This window comes from Vulpes vulpes, chromosome 5 (genome assembly GCF_048418805.1).
Source record: "Vulpes vulpes isolate BD-2025 chromosome 5, VulVul3, whole genome shotgun sequence".
NCBI classification, from domain to species: Eukaryota; Metazoa; Chordata; class Mammalia; order Carnivora; family Canidae; genus Vulpes; species Vulpes vulpes.
The window spans coordinates 26940032-26954428 of record NC_132784.1 but is presented as its reverse complement, the minus strand read 5'-3'; the positions used below and the strand labels follow the sequence as shown (position 1 = coordinate 26954428).

The 14397-nt window shown below is 35.3% G+C and overlaps 1 long non-coding RNA gene across 1 annotated transcript in view; it reads right to left on the bottom strand.

The window, feature by feature from the left end:
• The window catches only part of LOC140598876 (uncharacterized), a 160072-nt gene extending 157233 nt beyond the window's left edge, over nucleotides 1-2839 (bottom strand). The window contains exons 1-2 of the long non-coding RNA XR_012001424.1: nucleotides 2644-2839; nucleotides 1567-1725 (exon numbers count right to left, since the gene is read on the bottom strand). This is a non-coding gene — a long non-coding RNA (uncharacterized lncRNA). The remainder of the gene's footprint in view (nucleotides 1-1566; nucleotides 1726-2643) is intronic.
• Nucleotides 2840-14397: the final 11558 nt, after the last annotated feature.

Sequence of the window (14397 nt, the reverse complement as noted above, 5' to 3'; positions counted from 1 at the left end):
TTCTTTTCTTTTTTTTTTCCTCAAGTTTTATACTCCAACTTCCTCCCAGGGGTATCACCCAGCCCCACATAATCTGCTAGCCTAGGTTTCCTTGGTAAATACACCCAAAGAACAGACCGATTTTGACAATTGAGGTCTTCTTTAATTTATGATTTTCATGATTTTTAAAAAAATTGTTCTACTTGAGAAATATACTATAATATTTGTCATATTTACTAATTGTGATCTTTGTACTTATGCATTGATAACCACAGAACTAACCTACATACAATTTTTAGCATAATTTATCTCATAAGTCATTTTAAATTTATTAGTAGAATGCTCACAAGTGGATTGATCTGAATCAAATATACATAAAGTAGAGGATGTAATTAAGTTGTTGATGAAATATTCCATCTCAGTTGAATTGCCAATTAAAAGAATAACTAAGTAAATTTACTTTCAGTGAAGTTCACCTTCGTTAAATTTGAATTTTTCTTCATTGTTCCTTGTCATTTTGTAATAGGTTCATGAACATTAAATCACTTGATTTCCTCAAAGTTCTTGACAAGTTACTTGACGTTTTGTTTCTTTTCTTTTTTTTTTTTTTTTCTTTTCTTTAAGCCTACTCACTAAAAGCTCTTGTAGGTGATCCCTGGTTGGCTCAGTGATTAAGCACCTGCCTTCAGCCCAGGGCATGATCCTGGAATCCTGAGATCAAGTCCCTCATTGGGCTCCCTGCATGGACCCTGCTTCTCTCTCTCTCTCTCTCTCTCTCTCTCTCTCTCTCTCTCTCTCTTTCTCTCTCAGTGTGTGTGTTTCTCTCTCATGAATGAATAAAATCTTTAAATAAAAAAGTAAAAAAAATAAAATAAAAGCTCTTGTAGATGACTAAAAGAAGAATAAAATCATCTCCCCACCACAAAAAAGATTCATATTGCTTGACGAAATATAAGTTAAATTTGAAAGAAAGCCTAAGGTTTTCAGTTTTAGTTCTCAAGTGTTTGGACTCTCTCCAGTTCAATGGAATATATATGTGACATTTATAGTTTGCCAGGTTCAAGGGTTGGTAAAAAATATATTTCGATTAATTATTATGGTAGACTTAAATAATCTCAATTTTATAACCTTGAACACCTCAGCAATGTAGACTATCTTACTCAGTAATATATACACAACAATATATAGTGGCCAAAACCAAAACCACTTGAAAATCATATCATATGGGTTAGGATTAGAGAGAGAAGCTATCAAGAAGGTATCTGTCATGCCAGCTTTGTTGTGATCTTTCTCTAATTGTAATAAAACTACTTTTCCAGAGCCCAGGAGCTTCTGGGCCCAGCAGACATGTTGCTTCTGCAGGTATAAGAGATTTGTGTACTACAGGGAGAAGAACTGGTTATGGCAAGCTGTTTGCCCAGAACTAAGAGAAGCCAAGAGATGCTAAACTTAGTTCTCTATACCACTGAGACTACAAGTCCAAACTTCTGCTACAGAGAAGACTAAAAATGGAGAGGCCTCCTTTGCTGCTCCAGAGGAGACCAGAATTTACCAGCAGAACATCACAAGCCTGCAGATGTTACTTACGGGGTACATACGTGGCTGAGTTGGTTAAGTGTCTTACTCTTGATTTTGGCTCAGGTCAATATCACAGGGTTGTGAGATCAAGCCCCATGGCAGGCTCCATGCTCAGCGGGGAGGCTGCTTGAGATGCTCTTTCTCCCACTTCCTCTGCTCCTCCTCTCTCTAAAATAATAAATAAATAATAAATCAAAAATAATAATTAGATCTGTACCAGCTGTCTTTTTTTTTAAAGATTTTACTTATTTATTCATGAGAGACACAGAGAGAGACACAGACATAGGCAGAGGGAGAAGCAGGCTCCGTGTGGAGAGCCCAATGTTAGACTCGATCCCAGGAACCCAGGATCATAACCTGAGCCAAAGGCAGACTCTCAACCACTGAGCCACTCAGGCGTCCCTGTACCAGTTTTTTTGAAGGGATTTCTAATAAGATGTTATACAAACAAGTAAACATAGTGTGACTTCATTGTTATAAAATAAATGCAATGATATCAATTATTACATAATTTATATAAAAATATGTATTATACATATATTTATATTATATATCAATTATATAATATATAATTACATTATTATATGTTATACACTTGCAAATATCTTTATATATATTTGTTCTATGAAAAGGGAGAAATATATGGAGGCTGTTTACATTGGTAACTCCTGGCAAAAAAGAAAAAAAAGAGGGATAAAAAGGTTGATTTGGAAAAGAGAGTGGGGTAAACTCCAAAAAAAAGGATATATTTTATATATATATTTAAAGTCAACATAAATTTTTAAAGCATGTCTGTGGTTACATGTATATAAAAATAGAGAGGCACAGATAGATAGGTGTCTCTGTATCTATGCATATATTTGAATGTGTACATGGACATGCAGAAACAGATGAAAGGATGGACAAAAATAAAATAAGAACGTGTCACTCTTACAAGCTCCTTAGAATCTAAAAAAGAAAAAAGCAAGAAAAGTTGCTGTGTCTACCACATTGTGAGTCCAGCAGCCCTTCCTTGTCGCAAGCACGGTAAGTGGGAGCATTAAAGCATCAGTCCCATGTGCACACACCACCAGAGCCAATACTTACTGAGTGGGCAGATCATATCCAAGTACTATGGGCGAGAGACCTGCAGCACAGATTTGAGCACGCTGTCCTTTTACCAGACAATAGTTCCCCACAGTTTTCTTCATTCTTTTATGCAAAATCACTCTAACGTGTTTTGGATTATGAGTCAATTGATAGGATTTTCAGAGTAAACCACACTTGATAACCAGGAAAACTGTAAAAGCTAGGAAAGGTATGACTGTATTAGGCAAGCATGAAAAAAACAAACAGAAAACAAAGATATTTCAAATCTATGATCATTGCTTTTTCTCTGGAAAAGTCAAGTGTCTTTAAATCACGGATAAGATGAGCCCAGATTATCCACACTATATAGTCTAGATCTTCATATTTAAGGCCATGAGTAAAAAAGAGCTAATATCTTGTGTTGCATATCAATTAGCAAGTAAATTTGAGCCACTTAGGGGGAAAATGCCAAAATTTTATTTACAAAGCATGCAAAAGCTTAAAAGTAAATAAGTAAAGGTGAAATGATATTTCTAAATATCAGTTTAACCTCAGAAAACTTTCCCTGACCACGTCACATTCAGATCATCTTAGCCATCTTTGGAGAGAAGTTCTGAAAACCATGCTGTAAAATATCAAGAAATAAATAATATTTTAGTATCCAACTTGCCATTAAAAAAGGAGATTTCTGTCTTAACATATTTCAAACTCCCATCGACTCAAATGAAAAGGGCCTTTTTACTGGTGCTATTGTGGAAGCAATTCCTCAGTCTCAATTCATTCTTGAGCAGACTGCTCTTAAATGTTTTACATTATGCTATCTTCTTTCAACATGGCCTACTTACAATAGAAACAGAGCATGGTAACCAATTCCTGAATCTTTCTCAGAGACAAAACATTCTCTCTACACAGCTTCCCCTACACTTGACACTACATCATAGGGCCGCCATTAATGACGGGCCACACCTAACACTTTCCCATAGACTGCAGTTCTGCTTTAATTACTGCTACTTCATACTGCTGATGAATGGAACAGCAAAAATTTATATGCATTCTAGACACCACTTCCTATGCATCCATTCTTCAGAAGGGTTCTCAGAGTTGTTAAGGTAGAATAAAATGAGTAAGTATCAACCATATAAAAAACTTCATTACATAGGTCATGCACTAATAATAAAGAAAAATTCTAGCAGATAAGTGTAACCCAAAGAAAAACATTTCCAAAGTAAAAGGAAAGATGAGTAATTCATAAAGGCCTTGCAAACTCATAAAAATATCCATCAATGATTAGGAGTTTAGAAGCAATGGTCAATAGAGGGAGAAAAAATGTAAATTTTAGATTTATAAAAATTATGGCTAGGCACAAGTATTAATAAGAAAAAGGACATTTGTGGTACATCAAAATCAAAATGGAAGATGAACTTGTAAATAATGTTTTGTTTATAATATTGTCTAGATTTTTTTTACACAACAAAAAGTATAGAAGATGTAAAAAATTATAAAATATACAGAGAAAATTCCTTGTTGAGAAAAAAAAATCCTATAGAATGTTAATTCTTAGGTTTGAAGAAATCCTGGGAGGTGCTGAGAATTGAGTCTTGGAAATGATGAAGGTATTAAAAATGTCACACAGCTAGCCAATCACAGAACTAAGATTCAAGCCGGGCTCTGCGCTCCATGCTCTTAACCACTCTTCCATCTAGCTCTGAACTTTGGGTCCTGCCAACAAATAACTTGCAATACAGTAGGAAGACAATCCTAGAATGAGTAGGAGAATTCCATGAAAGAATAATACAGAAAGAAAGGTGATTTGAGTAAAATGACCAACTGCTTTTTTCCTCATTTTGGGTAGGTCTTCTGCTCCCTCAAATGCTGACAATCACTTTTATACACTCTATGCCAGAGAATAGAAGTTATCTCTCTGAGAAATACCAACTCACAGAAGAAGACTTGAAGATTCTGACAATGTGTTCCCCAAAGAAACGTCCCAGATAAGCTAATAGAAGGAACCACAGTCAACAAACCCCATTCACATGCTCAGAGCTTTCTAGAAACATTTTAGCATCATATTCTTAAATATGAGCAGATAATTAAAAATATCTGAGCATCTAAAGAGATAGTCTAACATAAGAGAGACTGAAATAATAACAGAGAAAAAAGGTGGAAGCACTTGAGATTTTATGCAAAAGAAACTTTAAAAAAAAATAATCAATATTCTCAAAGAGATAGGAGATACTGCATTCATGAACCAATAATACATAGCTATTAAAAAGGAACATTTTTAATAGGAATATTCATATTAAAAAGTGCTCTTGAAAATTAAAAATATGATAGTAGAAATTAAACACAAAAGTATATAAGATAAAGTTGAAGAAATCTCTCAAAAATAGAAAATAATTGGAGTTCTAGGAAAAAAGGAGAACAGGGGAAGAAAGCATCTTCAAGAAAATATTCATAAATAGAAGATATGAGATTGAAAAGACCTACCATGTGTCCACCATTATAGATGCCATTAAATACACAGCAAGGCAAACCACTACACTACAATGGGAACTGAAGTTAGGTTCTAATGCACCCACTTAAAAATTTTATCATTAAACTTCTCTTTGAATTTTCTGCCCTGAAACTGCATACAATGGGTAATTAATTGTTTGCTTAATCTAATAGCATAAATAATGAAATATAAGCCCAGTTTATAACCACTTCAACTTATATGAGCCTCAAACCAGAAACCTTGAGAAGTCAAAAGAACTCTAATACTTCAGAAACTGGAACTGATATTTGTACATAATTTGTATTTTAAAAAATTCAAGGATATTGAGAGTAACAGCATTATTCCAAGAGGATAATAGAAAGGTATAATAAAATGTTCCTTATTTGAGTAAAAAAGAAATATATGCTCTTAACATTACTCAAAATATTTTTATAAACTCTTGAAAGAAAGGCAGTCCTCTAAGACAGAGGACGCAAGACAGACATTCCCCTGCCCACTTATGAATGGTTTTCCCTCCTTGCCGGAGGTCCTTGGCTGGTCTTAAGATTAGCCAGAAGAAGAACCAGTAGCCTGATTTCCAACCCAGACTTGATACCTCTGGTTAAAAAATAGACTTTTCTCCAAATCTCCAGCCAAGATGCTTTATCTATCTCTAAAATATGCTATAAATTCAGAAAACAGAAATATGCATGCAGAGGGCACCAATTTTATTTTATGAAAAGCTATTATAATATTAATAGGGTAATAATAAATATTTCATAAAATAAACACAAAATAGAAATTAATAAATAACTGTGTAGTATCCAGTGATTCCATCCTGAGTAATACCATAGAAAAACAAAGAACACAAGAGCTATAGATTAAGTGGGCTCAATACTTCATGCATTACATGTATTTAGTAAAGTCATGAGCGTTTAAATACATCCCAAACTAATAATCTCCGCTTTTGTAACTATTGAATCTCAGAATGACTTATATTTTTCTGGATAATAAATCTTTGTATGGAGAACTGCATTACCTTAAAGAAACTTAGTATTTTGTGTAAAGATAGAAAACCACCAAAAATCACGGACGTCACTGATTTAAGTGTATTTGTGTCTTTTAGGGAAACTAGAATTCATCGTAATCTTCTTTAACTCAAAATGGTTTAGAATTCTTTACTTTAGCATATGCTTTTTTTGCATTAGTAAAGTGAAAGCATAAGAAAAAGAGACGGATATGGTTAAGTGTTTTGAAAGTAATAGCATTGATCATTTTAGCAATTAATAGACTGCATTTCAAATTATACTATCATATTGTGTTTTCCAGAAGCAACTCAAGCTCTAGAGACTTAGAATGTAAAGGACATTGAGGAATTAAACTATAGTATAAAACAAAAATATTTCAAGGGTACATTTAAAATGTGTTTGAGGGGTTTGGCAACTAATTAATACTGCTAATTCCCCCACATTTAGATATTCCCCCGTGCACACATACATGCCTATGCATTCTCTGATAAATCTTTACTATGATTATTGCACAATAGAAATTGTAAGAAACAAAACAGTAATATCGGTGAGAGAGAATCTCACAGAAAACACTGATTACATTTGATATGGTTTGAAAACTGGCTTTGAGTGAGTATCTGCTTAGAGAAATGCTTGGAGAAAGAATGTCCTTGGGAACAATCATAAACAGAAAAGTCTATAGACTGGATTTACAAAGAAATAAATATATACATAGTCTATAAAGGCAATGTCTTGAGAGCTATGCTGGCAATTTTCCAGGAGCCCTGGGAACATGCCTAATTTCCATCTAAATTTGCACACATCTTTATTGCAATCTCATACCCTGTGAAGATTTACTCACTCTCATGTCCTTTGGCACAAGGGGAGAAATGAGATGTTTCTTCCTCTCTCTTTCTCTCTCTCTCTCTCTCAGAACAGTCAAATCAGTGATGTCCTTGTAGACCATCAGGAGTCTAAATTGCATTCCTTAAGGCCTCTCGTCTGCATCACTGATATTTAAAAAATGGAAAAAATGTAGTCACTGCACGACTGGGAATAACAACAAATAATCTCCATGCTGGGAATTGAACTGTACAAATGAATCACTGAATGAGGCTACACCCCATTGTAATCTCTCTGTAACTCATCCCACCTGTGCAGGAAAAAAAAAAAAACATATTATCAAATAATTTTGTTATGAGATTGCTGAAGTTGACATCCCTTCAAAAGGACCACTTCTTGCATGTCCATTTGAAAGTGTATTCCACTCAGTTATTCCTATCTCTTCTTCCTCTCAGAGTCAAATGCTCAATTCTAGAAAAACCCTCCTGGATTAATCGCCATGGTGTCACAGCCCTCTCCTCTCAGATTGACTAAGTTTTTGAGAAATACTTTAGGGTTTCTTTCTCTACTTTTTTTGACACCTCCCAGCCTCTTGTAATCTGTTCCTGCCCCATAAAGGATAGAAACTACTTACTTAAATGTCACCAAAAATTTATGAGTCATTGAATCCAAGTGTGTCCTTTAACTCCTATCAGCCATGATGATGTTGAAGATAATGTTGAAGATACTGATGCTGATAATAATGGTGCTGATGGCTGACCTCACTGAATAGGAACTGAATGCCTGGCCGTACACTCAGCATTTTCCATGTGTTGGCACGTTTGTTCCCACATCAATTTTTTAAATAACATTTTTAAAAAACAGCATCTTGAAAAGATTACACCTTCAAGAAATGGACTGATTTTCCCTGGCATTGCCCAGTGAGGAAGCACTTGACTGCCTTGCAGTGTTTTGCATTGTTTCCATTTTTATAAATAATCCATAGTTTCTTCCTTGTTGCACTCTAACCTCTTGCCCCATCCTACCTGGCTGTCCTCCTGGCTCATTCTTTTATAAATTCCCTTCTTCCATGCATTCTTCTCATGGAGTCTCATGATATGATCATTTCATACCACATCAACTGTCTTCTACTAAGGATGCATTCTGGAATGGGTTTCTGGCCAAGATTTTCCCCCTCTTTATGACAATCGTGCCATTTTTCTTTTCCCTTCTCCCTTCCTGTCCACTGATCTCTTGTTCTCACCATTCCCAGCCAATCTTGGAAAAAACACAGAATCTCCTTTTACTCTATGTCTTAAATCTAGCAACCTCCCTTTTCATTTCAGTTGGCCAAGTGAAGAATCACATTACTTTCACCTGATTAACAGCAGTTCCCATATACTAAAAGAAAAAAATTAAACCAAGGACTTAGAATCAGAAAGTCCTAAATATGAACCACAGCTTGGACACTTACTGTGTGTTCTTGAACAAATTATTTTACCTTTCTATATCTTAGTTTTCCCTTGGTACAATGCAAATACTACAGTGCTGTTGTGTCAATTAAATGAAATCATAGATGTAGTTCAATAATATAATGATTCAGAAAAAATGCCTTTGTTATACTAATAACCTCAATCCTTGACCCCAAATTCTTCCCCAGCCCACTTGTCATAAAGCAATTCAAAAAATTTTCATGACTTTTCATGACTAACTTTTCTTAAGCTTTCCTGATTTTATCCTAAGCCTTCTTCTCTAGATTTACTTTTCATCACACTGTCTCTCATTTCTCCATCCCACCACCAAACTTAAATCCCTATGGCTCATTTGACATGACTTCTCTTATCTCACAGACTTTTCTTAAATATTTCTTTCCCCTCAATGGTTCTTCCAATATACTTTGACCTTAATATTGACAAACCAAAATTCAATCTTTCCTTTAGGATAGAGATAAAATTTCAGACAATTGAAATTATTGTTTCCTGGAATCACCCAACTAAGATGAATTTGCCCTTCTTCTGTAACCACAAACCAGCCTAAGCTCTATTTATTTAAATTTGTCCTTTATTGGTATTACTTAAGTGTCCATCTCTACACAGACATTGCTAGTCCTGTTTCTGTTCTTTCGTTTTACCTATCTGGTGCTCTGCACAGAGTAAGCACTTGATGAATATTAGATAACTTAAATATTAATTATCTAATATTTAGATATTTAATCTGATATTAAATATCAGATTGAATATCCTATATAAGTATTGATAGGGAAAATTTTTCCATTTTCTTAATATCAGAATCACCTCCAAGAAGACCTTAGTCTCTGTGGAAGGTCTACATTGCTGTGCTTATTGGGATGAGGCATCCATACAAGGAGTGTGAGATCCATAAGGGGGTATATTTGGAAAAACAACAGATGATCTAAAAACCGCATTCTAAGGATAGTTGGTTCAGTTAATTGCAGGTTTTGTTGGTGATTGGGGCATTTGAACCTGAAAAAGGCCCTGAATTTCTTATGACAAGAGGGTAGGTTTGAAGGAAAGAGGGTTTGGTGTTGAGGGAACACAAGGAATCTATCTTTCTGGGAAGAACAGAGATGTCCAATGTTTTTTTTTTTTTTTCACATGTTGCCTGGTGCAGTCAAATATAAATCGCGGGTCCAACAGCCACCACCAACCCCCTCCCCGCCCCCGCCCTGCTTCTACCATGAAATTGTCAGTAAAATTCCATGTTGCCTCCAAAGCACTGTAAAGTTCAAACTGGCTCAGGAGGGATGTGTGGATGAACTGAAGCCTCCTTCAAAATGGATACAGGATACAGGATACAGGATATGAACATGAATGGATCAACCATATAGGGATGATACTTATATAATGTTCTATAAATATATTGTGTTTCCAGGAGATGAGGATATAATAATTTAGTGTGATGACCATAGTCTAGTCTCTTTTTTGCCTTATGCCCCAAATTCTATATTTTCCTGATTAAGTATAATCACCACTTAACCAAACATTTATGGAGAGCTAGCAGAAGATACTATTCTATTAAGGAGGTGGAAAAAGAAACTACTATTTTTCCCAATAATATCTCCTACTGACAATATGCCAGGTACTGTTCTAAAAGTTTATTATCTCATTTAATCCTACCTATAACTCAATATTACTAGTATTCCCATTTTACAGGCTTAAAGGCTTAGAGAGGTTGAGTAATTTGCCCATAATCCCAAAGCTAGTAAGAAACAGGGTCAGAGGTTAAGTCTGTCTTCATCTACTTTAATGCAGATGTTTTCAACCACAGTATTTACTGCTATTAAGGGGTCCCAAAGGTGTATAACATATAAACTTTACCACCAAAATGGTTACAACTTATTTAGGCATATTAAATAAAAACTCTTTGAATGATAACCCAGAATGTTTGGATTTGAGTTTCTAATTTCAATTTTCGAAAATAAAAAATAGGTACTTGAGACTTAAAAATTCTGATTGCCTCAAAGTCCAAGCACAGTAAGTATTTGGACCAAGCATGGTTGCCTGACCATCTTTAGACAAGAAGAATGCCAGATTGACCACTGTGCTGAATAGCACTAAACAAACCAAATAGATTCGTTGTTTTGGTGAACCACGTATATGCAATCCAAATATATATCCATAAATATTTCTTTAGAATTATTCTTTGGATCTTTAAAGATTGTCTACCTTATTTTCTTGGCCTCCTAGTAGCCTTTTAATAAATATCTTACTAGATTTAGAATGCTTCTTTCCCCAGCTGCCCACAAGTAAAAACACTATATAGTCTAATATAATTTTTAATTTCCTCTGCTGTTCTGGGTTAAATGGCTATTATATTTTCACAATTTCATTTCGAGGTAGTCCTAAATTGTAAGCCAGTAAATTGTTGTGTTTCCACATTATGAATTTTCTAAGACAAACATCATAATTGTGTTTCTTTTCCTACTGAAAAACATCACAGTTTATTCTTGGGAATCATTTAGAGGAGAGGAAATCCCTAGGAATTATGCAGAAGTGAAGTTAAAGTTGACGTTATTCAAGCAAAGGAAAATCAGAAATTTTGATTTTCAGGTTCATATGCCCCAATCACCAACAAAACCTGCTCTCTCAACAGAGAATTATCAATTATATAAATAAATAAAATTAATTTAAATAGAGATCAGAGTTCCATGAGAATGCATAACAAGAAATTCAAAGCTAATATAGACATTAAATATTGCTTCGGGACTAAAACAAAGGCCAAATGATCTGAGATAAAGGAATGCCAGTCATATATTGAATTTAAAAACAAATAATGTCTTCTTATTCAATCTGTACTGACCTTAATTACATAATAGGATTTAAATTTATGTGATAGACATAAGTGAATTCACATTTTTGTACGTTGTCACTTTATTCTGTAAGTTAGCATGGATTTCACCTTAAGGAAAGAAAGTTACCAGAATGTACTACTGGAGAACTCAGTCCTTTACATGAGAAATCTTAGTGGTTTATATTAGGTCCTCAATATGTTGGTACGGTATATAATTACATGATTAGGTAGGTTTGTTTCTTCATCCTCTTTTATGTACCCAGCAGACCAGAGTGTCTCTTTTGGAGGTTAAGATACAAATTACCTAATTAAGACTTACACTCTGTGTAATAAAATCACATATATGAAATTTATGCAGTACATAGATGATTATCCTTATTTCATTGTTTCGTTTTTAATAGAAGGAACAATAAAGTAACATTTTGAGAGTCATTCTACCAAATTTTCCTTTTTATTTTGAATTTTAATCTTATTTACTTAAAATATATACTTTTAATAGGAGACATGCAAATTAAGTATACAGTACATGTGAGAATATTTTGAGTATATTAGTGTGAGTGCTAAATATGTAAGGAGAATGTTTATATGAATATGAAGAATTGAGAAAAAATTATTTGCTTTATGTCACCATGAAGAGTTTCTTTTCCCCTTTATTTGAAATAGAGAACTAAATATTTTTAAAAGGTGAAGTTTTTATTGCAATCTGCTTCTGAAAACCAGTCTAGCTCTTCACCCCCATCTCTCACCCTACTCTCCCTCCTTATACTTTCTCCATTTATTTCCTTTTCCAAAGCTCCATCAAATAGCTTTAAATTTAAACTTTGAGCCAAGCATTTCAGCTTAAGCTGAAATAAGCATGAGTCCTTATGCATGGTGAGGTACTTTGTGTCCATAAGTGTGTCATTAACATCTACTTAAAAGAAATCAGATTCCATTCCAGGCTCTAGAAATATAGCAATGCATATCAGATAGATTGTCCTCATTCATCCTGATTTCTCATTAGTAATTGTTTCCTTTTCATTGTTCAAATAAGCAAGCCAAACCTGTATCTACACTCCCAATTATCAAGCCAGTCCTCAGTATGTCATCATAAATTGAATTTTAAGCTTTTCAAGGTCATTTGAAGGACCCCTATTTCATTTTGAAAATACTTGGGAAAGATACAAGAAAGTATTTGCTTTTGGGGGGTGGCTTAAGGACAGTAGACTACTAGTATGAAAGTGGAATAAATGGCAGACAAGCCTCAGGGACCCTCTGACTGGGAGAGCCTGCTGCCCCATTCCTGAAGACTCACAGATAAAGAAATATGGCACCAGGGAAGAGAGGGCTGGGCCCAATGTTTAGAGAAAGCAATGCCAATAACCACAATGCAGACATCTCCAGGAACAAGGTAGACAACTGGGCTGGTGGTTCTAGCTCTATGAGTGGGCCTCATGGATTTCGGGGAGAATTGATTCTGACAAGCCACGGAGAACTGAGAGCTCTTGGTGTTCCGGCCCCTACAGTATGGAGTTTTGCCCTAGGAAACAATGATGGAGGATATACATGTTTGTGAAGTCAGACAACTACTCCTCTCGAATCCCACCCTGTGGCACCACTGTGAGCTTCACAGTGTCCCTGACAAATGTGGCCTAAATGGCAGGTAAATTGTTGTGTTTCCACACAACAGCAAAACCTTGGGAAGCAGGACACCTAATCCATGCCATTTTTATATCAGCCAAGCCCCTGGGGTTCTTGAACAATTCAGAAGGTAGGAGGAGGCCTCTCCCTACAGTAGACTTCCTGCTAATAAGCATGTGTGGGGGTGGAGAGATGTACTGAAATAAGGAAATTATTACCAGACTTGTACTCTGGGATATTGAAAAAGTACATTCAGTTGAATTAAATTAATATCTAATTAGTATTTGTCATTTGCTTGACATTCTCTATATCTGCCCTTTTACTGAGGATGAGAAAAGTTTAAACAACAAAAAGGTGCTTAAACTCTGAATTTGAAAGGGAACATCCAATTTTAAATGGAAGGTTTGTAACAACGCTTCTTCCTGACCCTATAAATATAAACCAAGACAGAAAAAGTTGAAAAAAAAATGTGCTGCTTCCTGGCTCTACTCAACTTTCTGCTGCATTTTACAACTACTCCCCACTGTGCTATCCTCAGAGGAGATAAAGGAGAGCTGTTTATTACCAGACTTTTCCCAACCTCCATCTTCTTATTCCCTTGGGTCCATATACTTGAAGACTGTAATTGTGTCTTAACTGAAATAAATCTTATATGGAATATCGAAGCTCAATAAGGAAACTAAAACACCACCACACCACTTTTTGATAGAGTAGACAAAATAACTTTTGCCTCTGAAGACTTCTTTTTTTTTTTTTTTAATTAATTTTTATTGGTGTTCAATTTACCAACATACAGAAAAACACCCAGTGCTCATCCCGTCAAGTGTCCACCTCAGTGCCCGTCACCCATTCCCCTCCAACACCCGCCCTCCTCCCCCCTTCCACCACCCCTAGTTCGTTTCCCCAAGTTAGGAGTCTTTATGTTCTGTCTCCCTTCCTGATATTTCCCAACATTTCTTCTCCCTTCCTTTATATTCCCTTTCACTATTATTTATATTCCCCAAATGAATGAGAACATACACTGCTTGTCCTTCTCCGATTGACTTATTTCACTCAGCATAATACCCTCCAGTTCCATCCACGTTGAAGCAAATGGTGGGTGAAGACTTCTAAATGGCAGATGGGTAAGAGCATCTAAGACAACAAACTCATTAACCCCGCTTTCAAGATCCTGCAGGACCAGGTCCCTACCCACCTGCACCCTATCTCACTCCATTTTCCTGCACATCCTTGACTTTACATGTTTTGTTCTTCTCTCAAGTCCTTGTACACATTATGCTGCTATATGCCACAGAAACTTTCTCTACTGTCACCTTTGCACAGAAACTTCTCCCTTCACCTTTTTCACTAGTTAACTCATCTTTCGGGGCCCAAAGCAATTGTCCTATTTTAGAGACAGATTAAACCCCCTACTACATATTCTTATGGTTGGAGAAACTTCCATCACAGTTGCTATTTTGCATTATGATTATATTTTAATGTCCTCCCCTTCCTCGAGATTGTAAGTTCCGACAGAACTGCTAAAATCATTATTTTCTT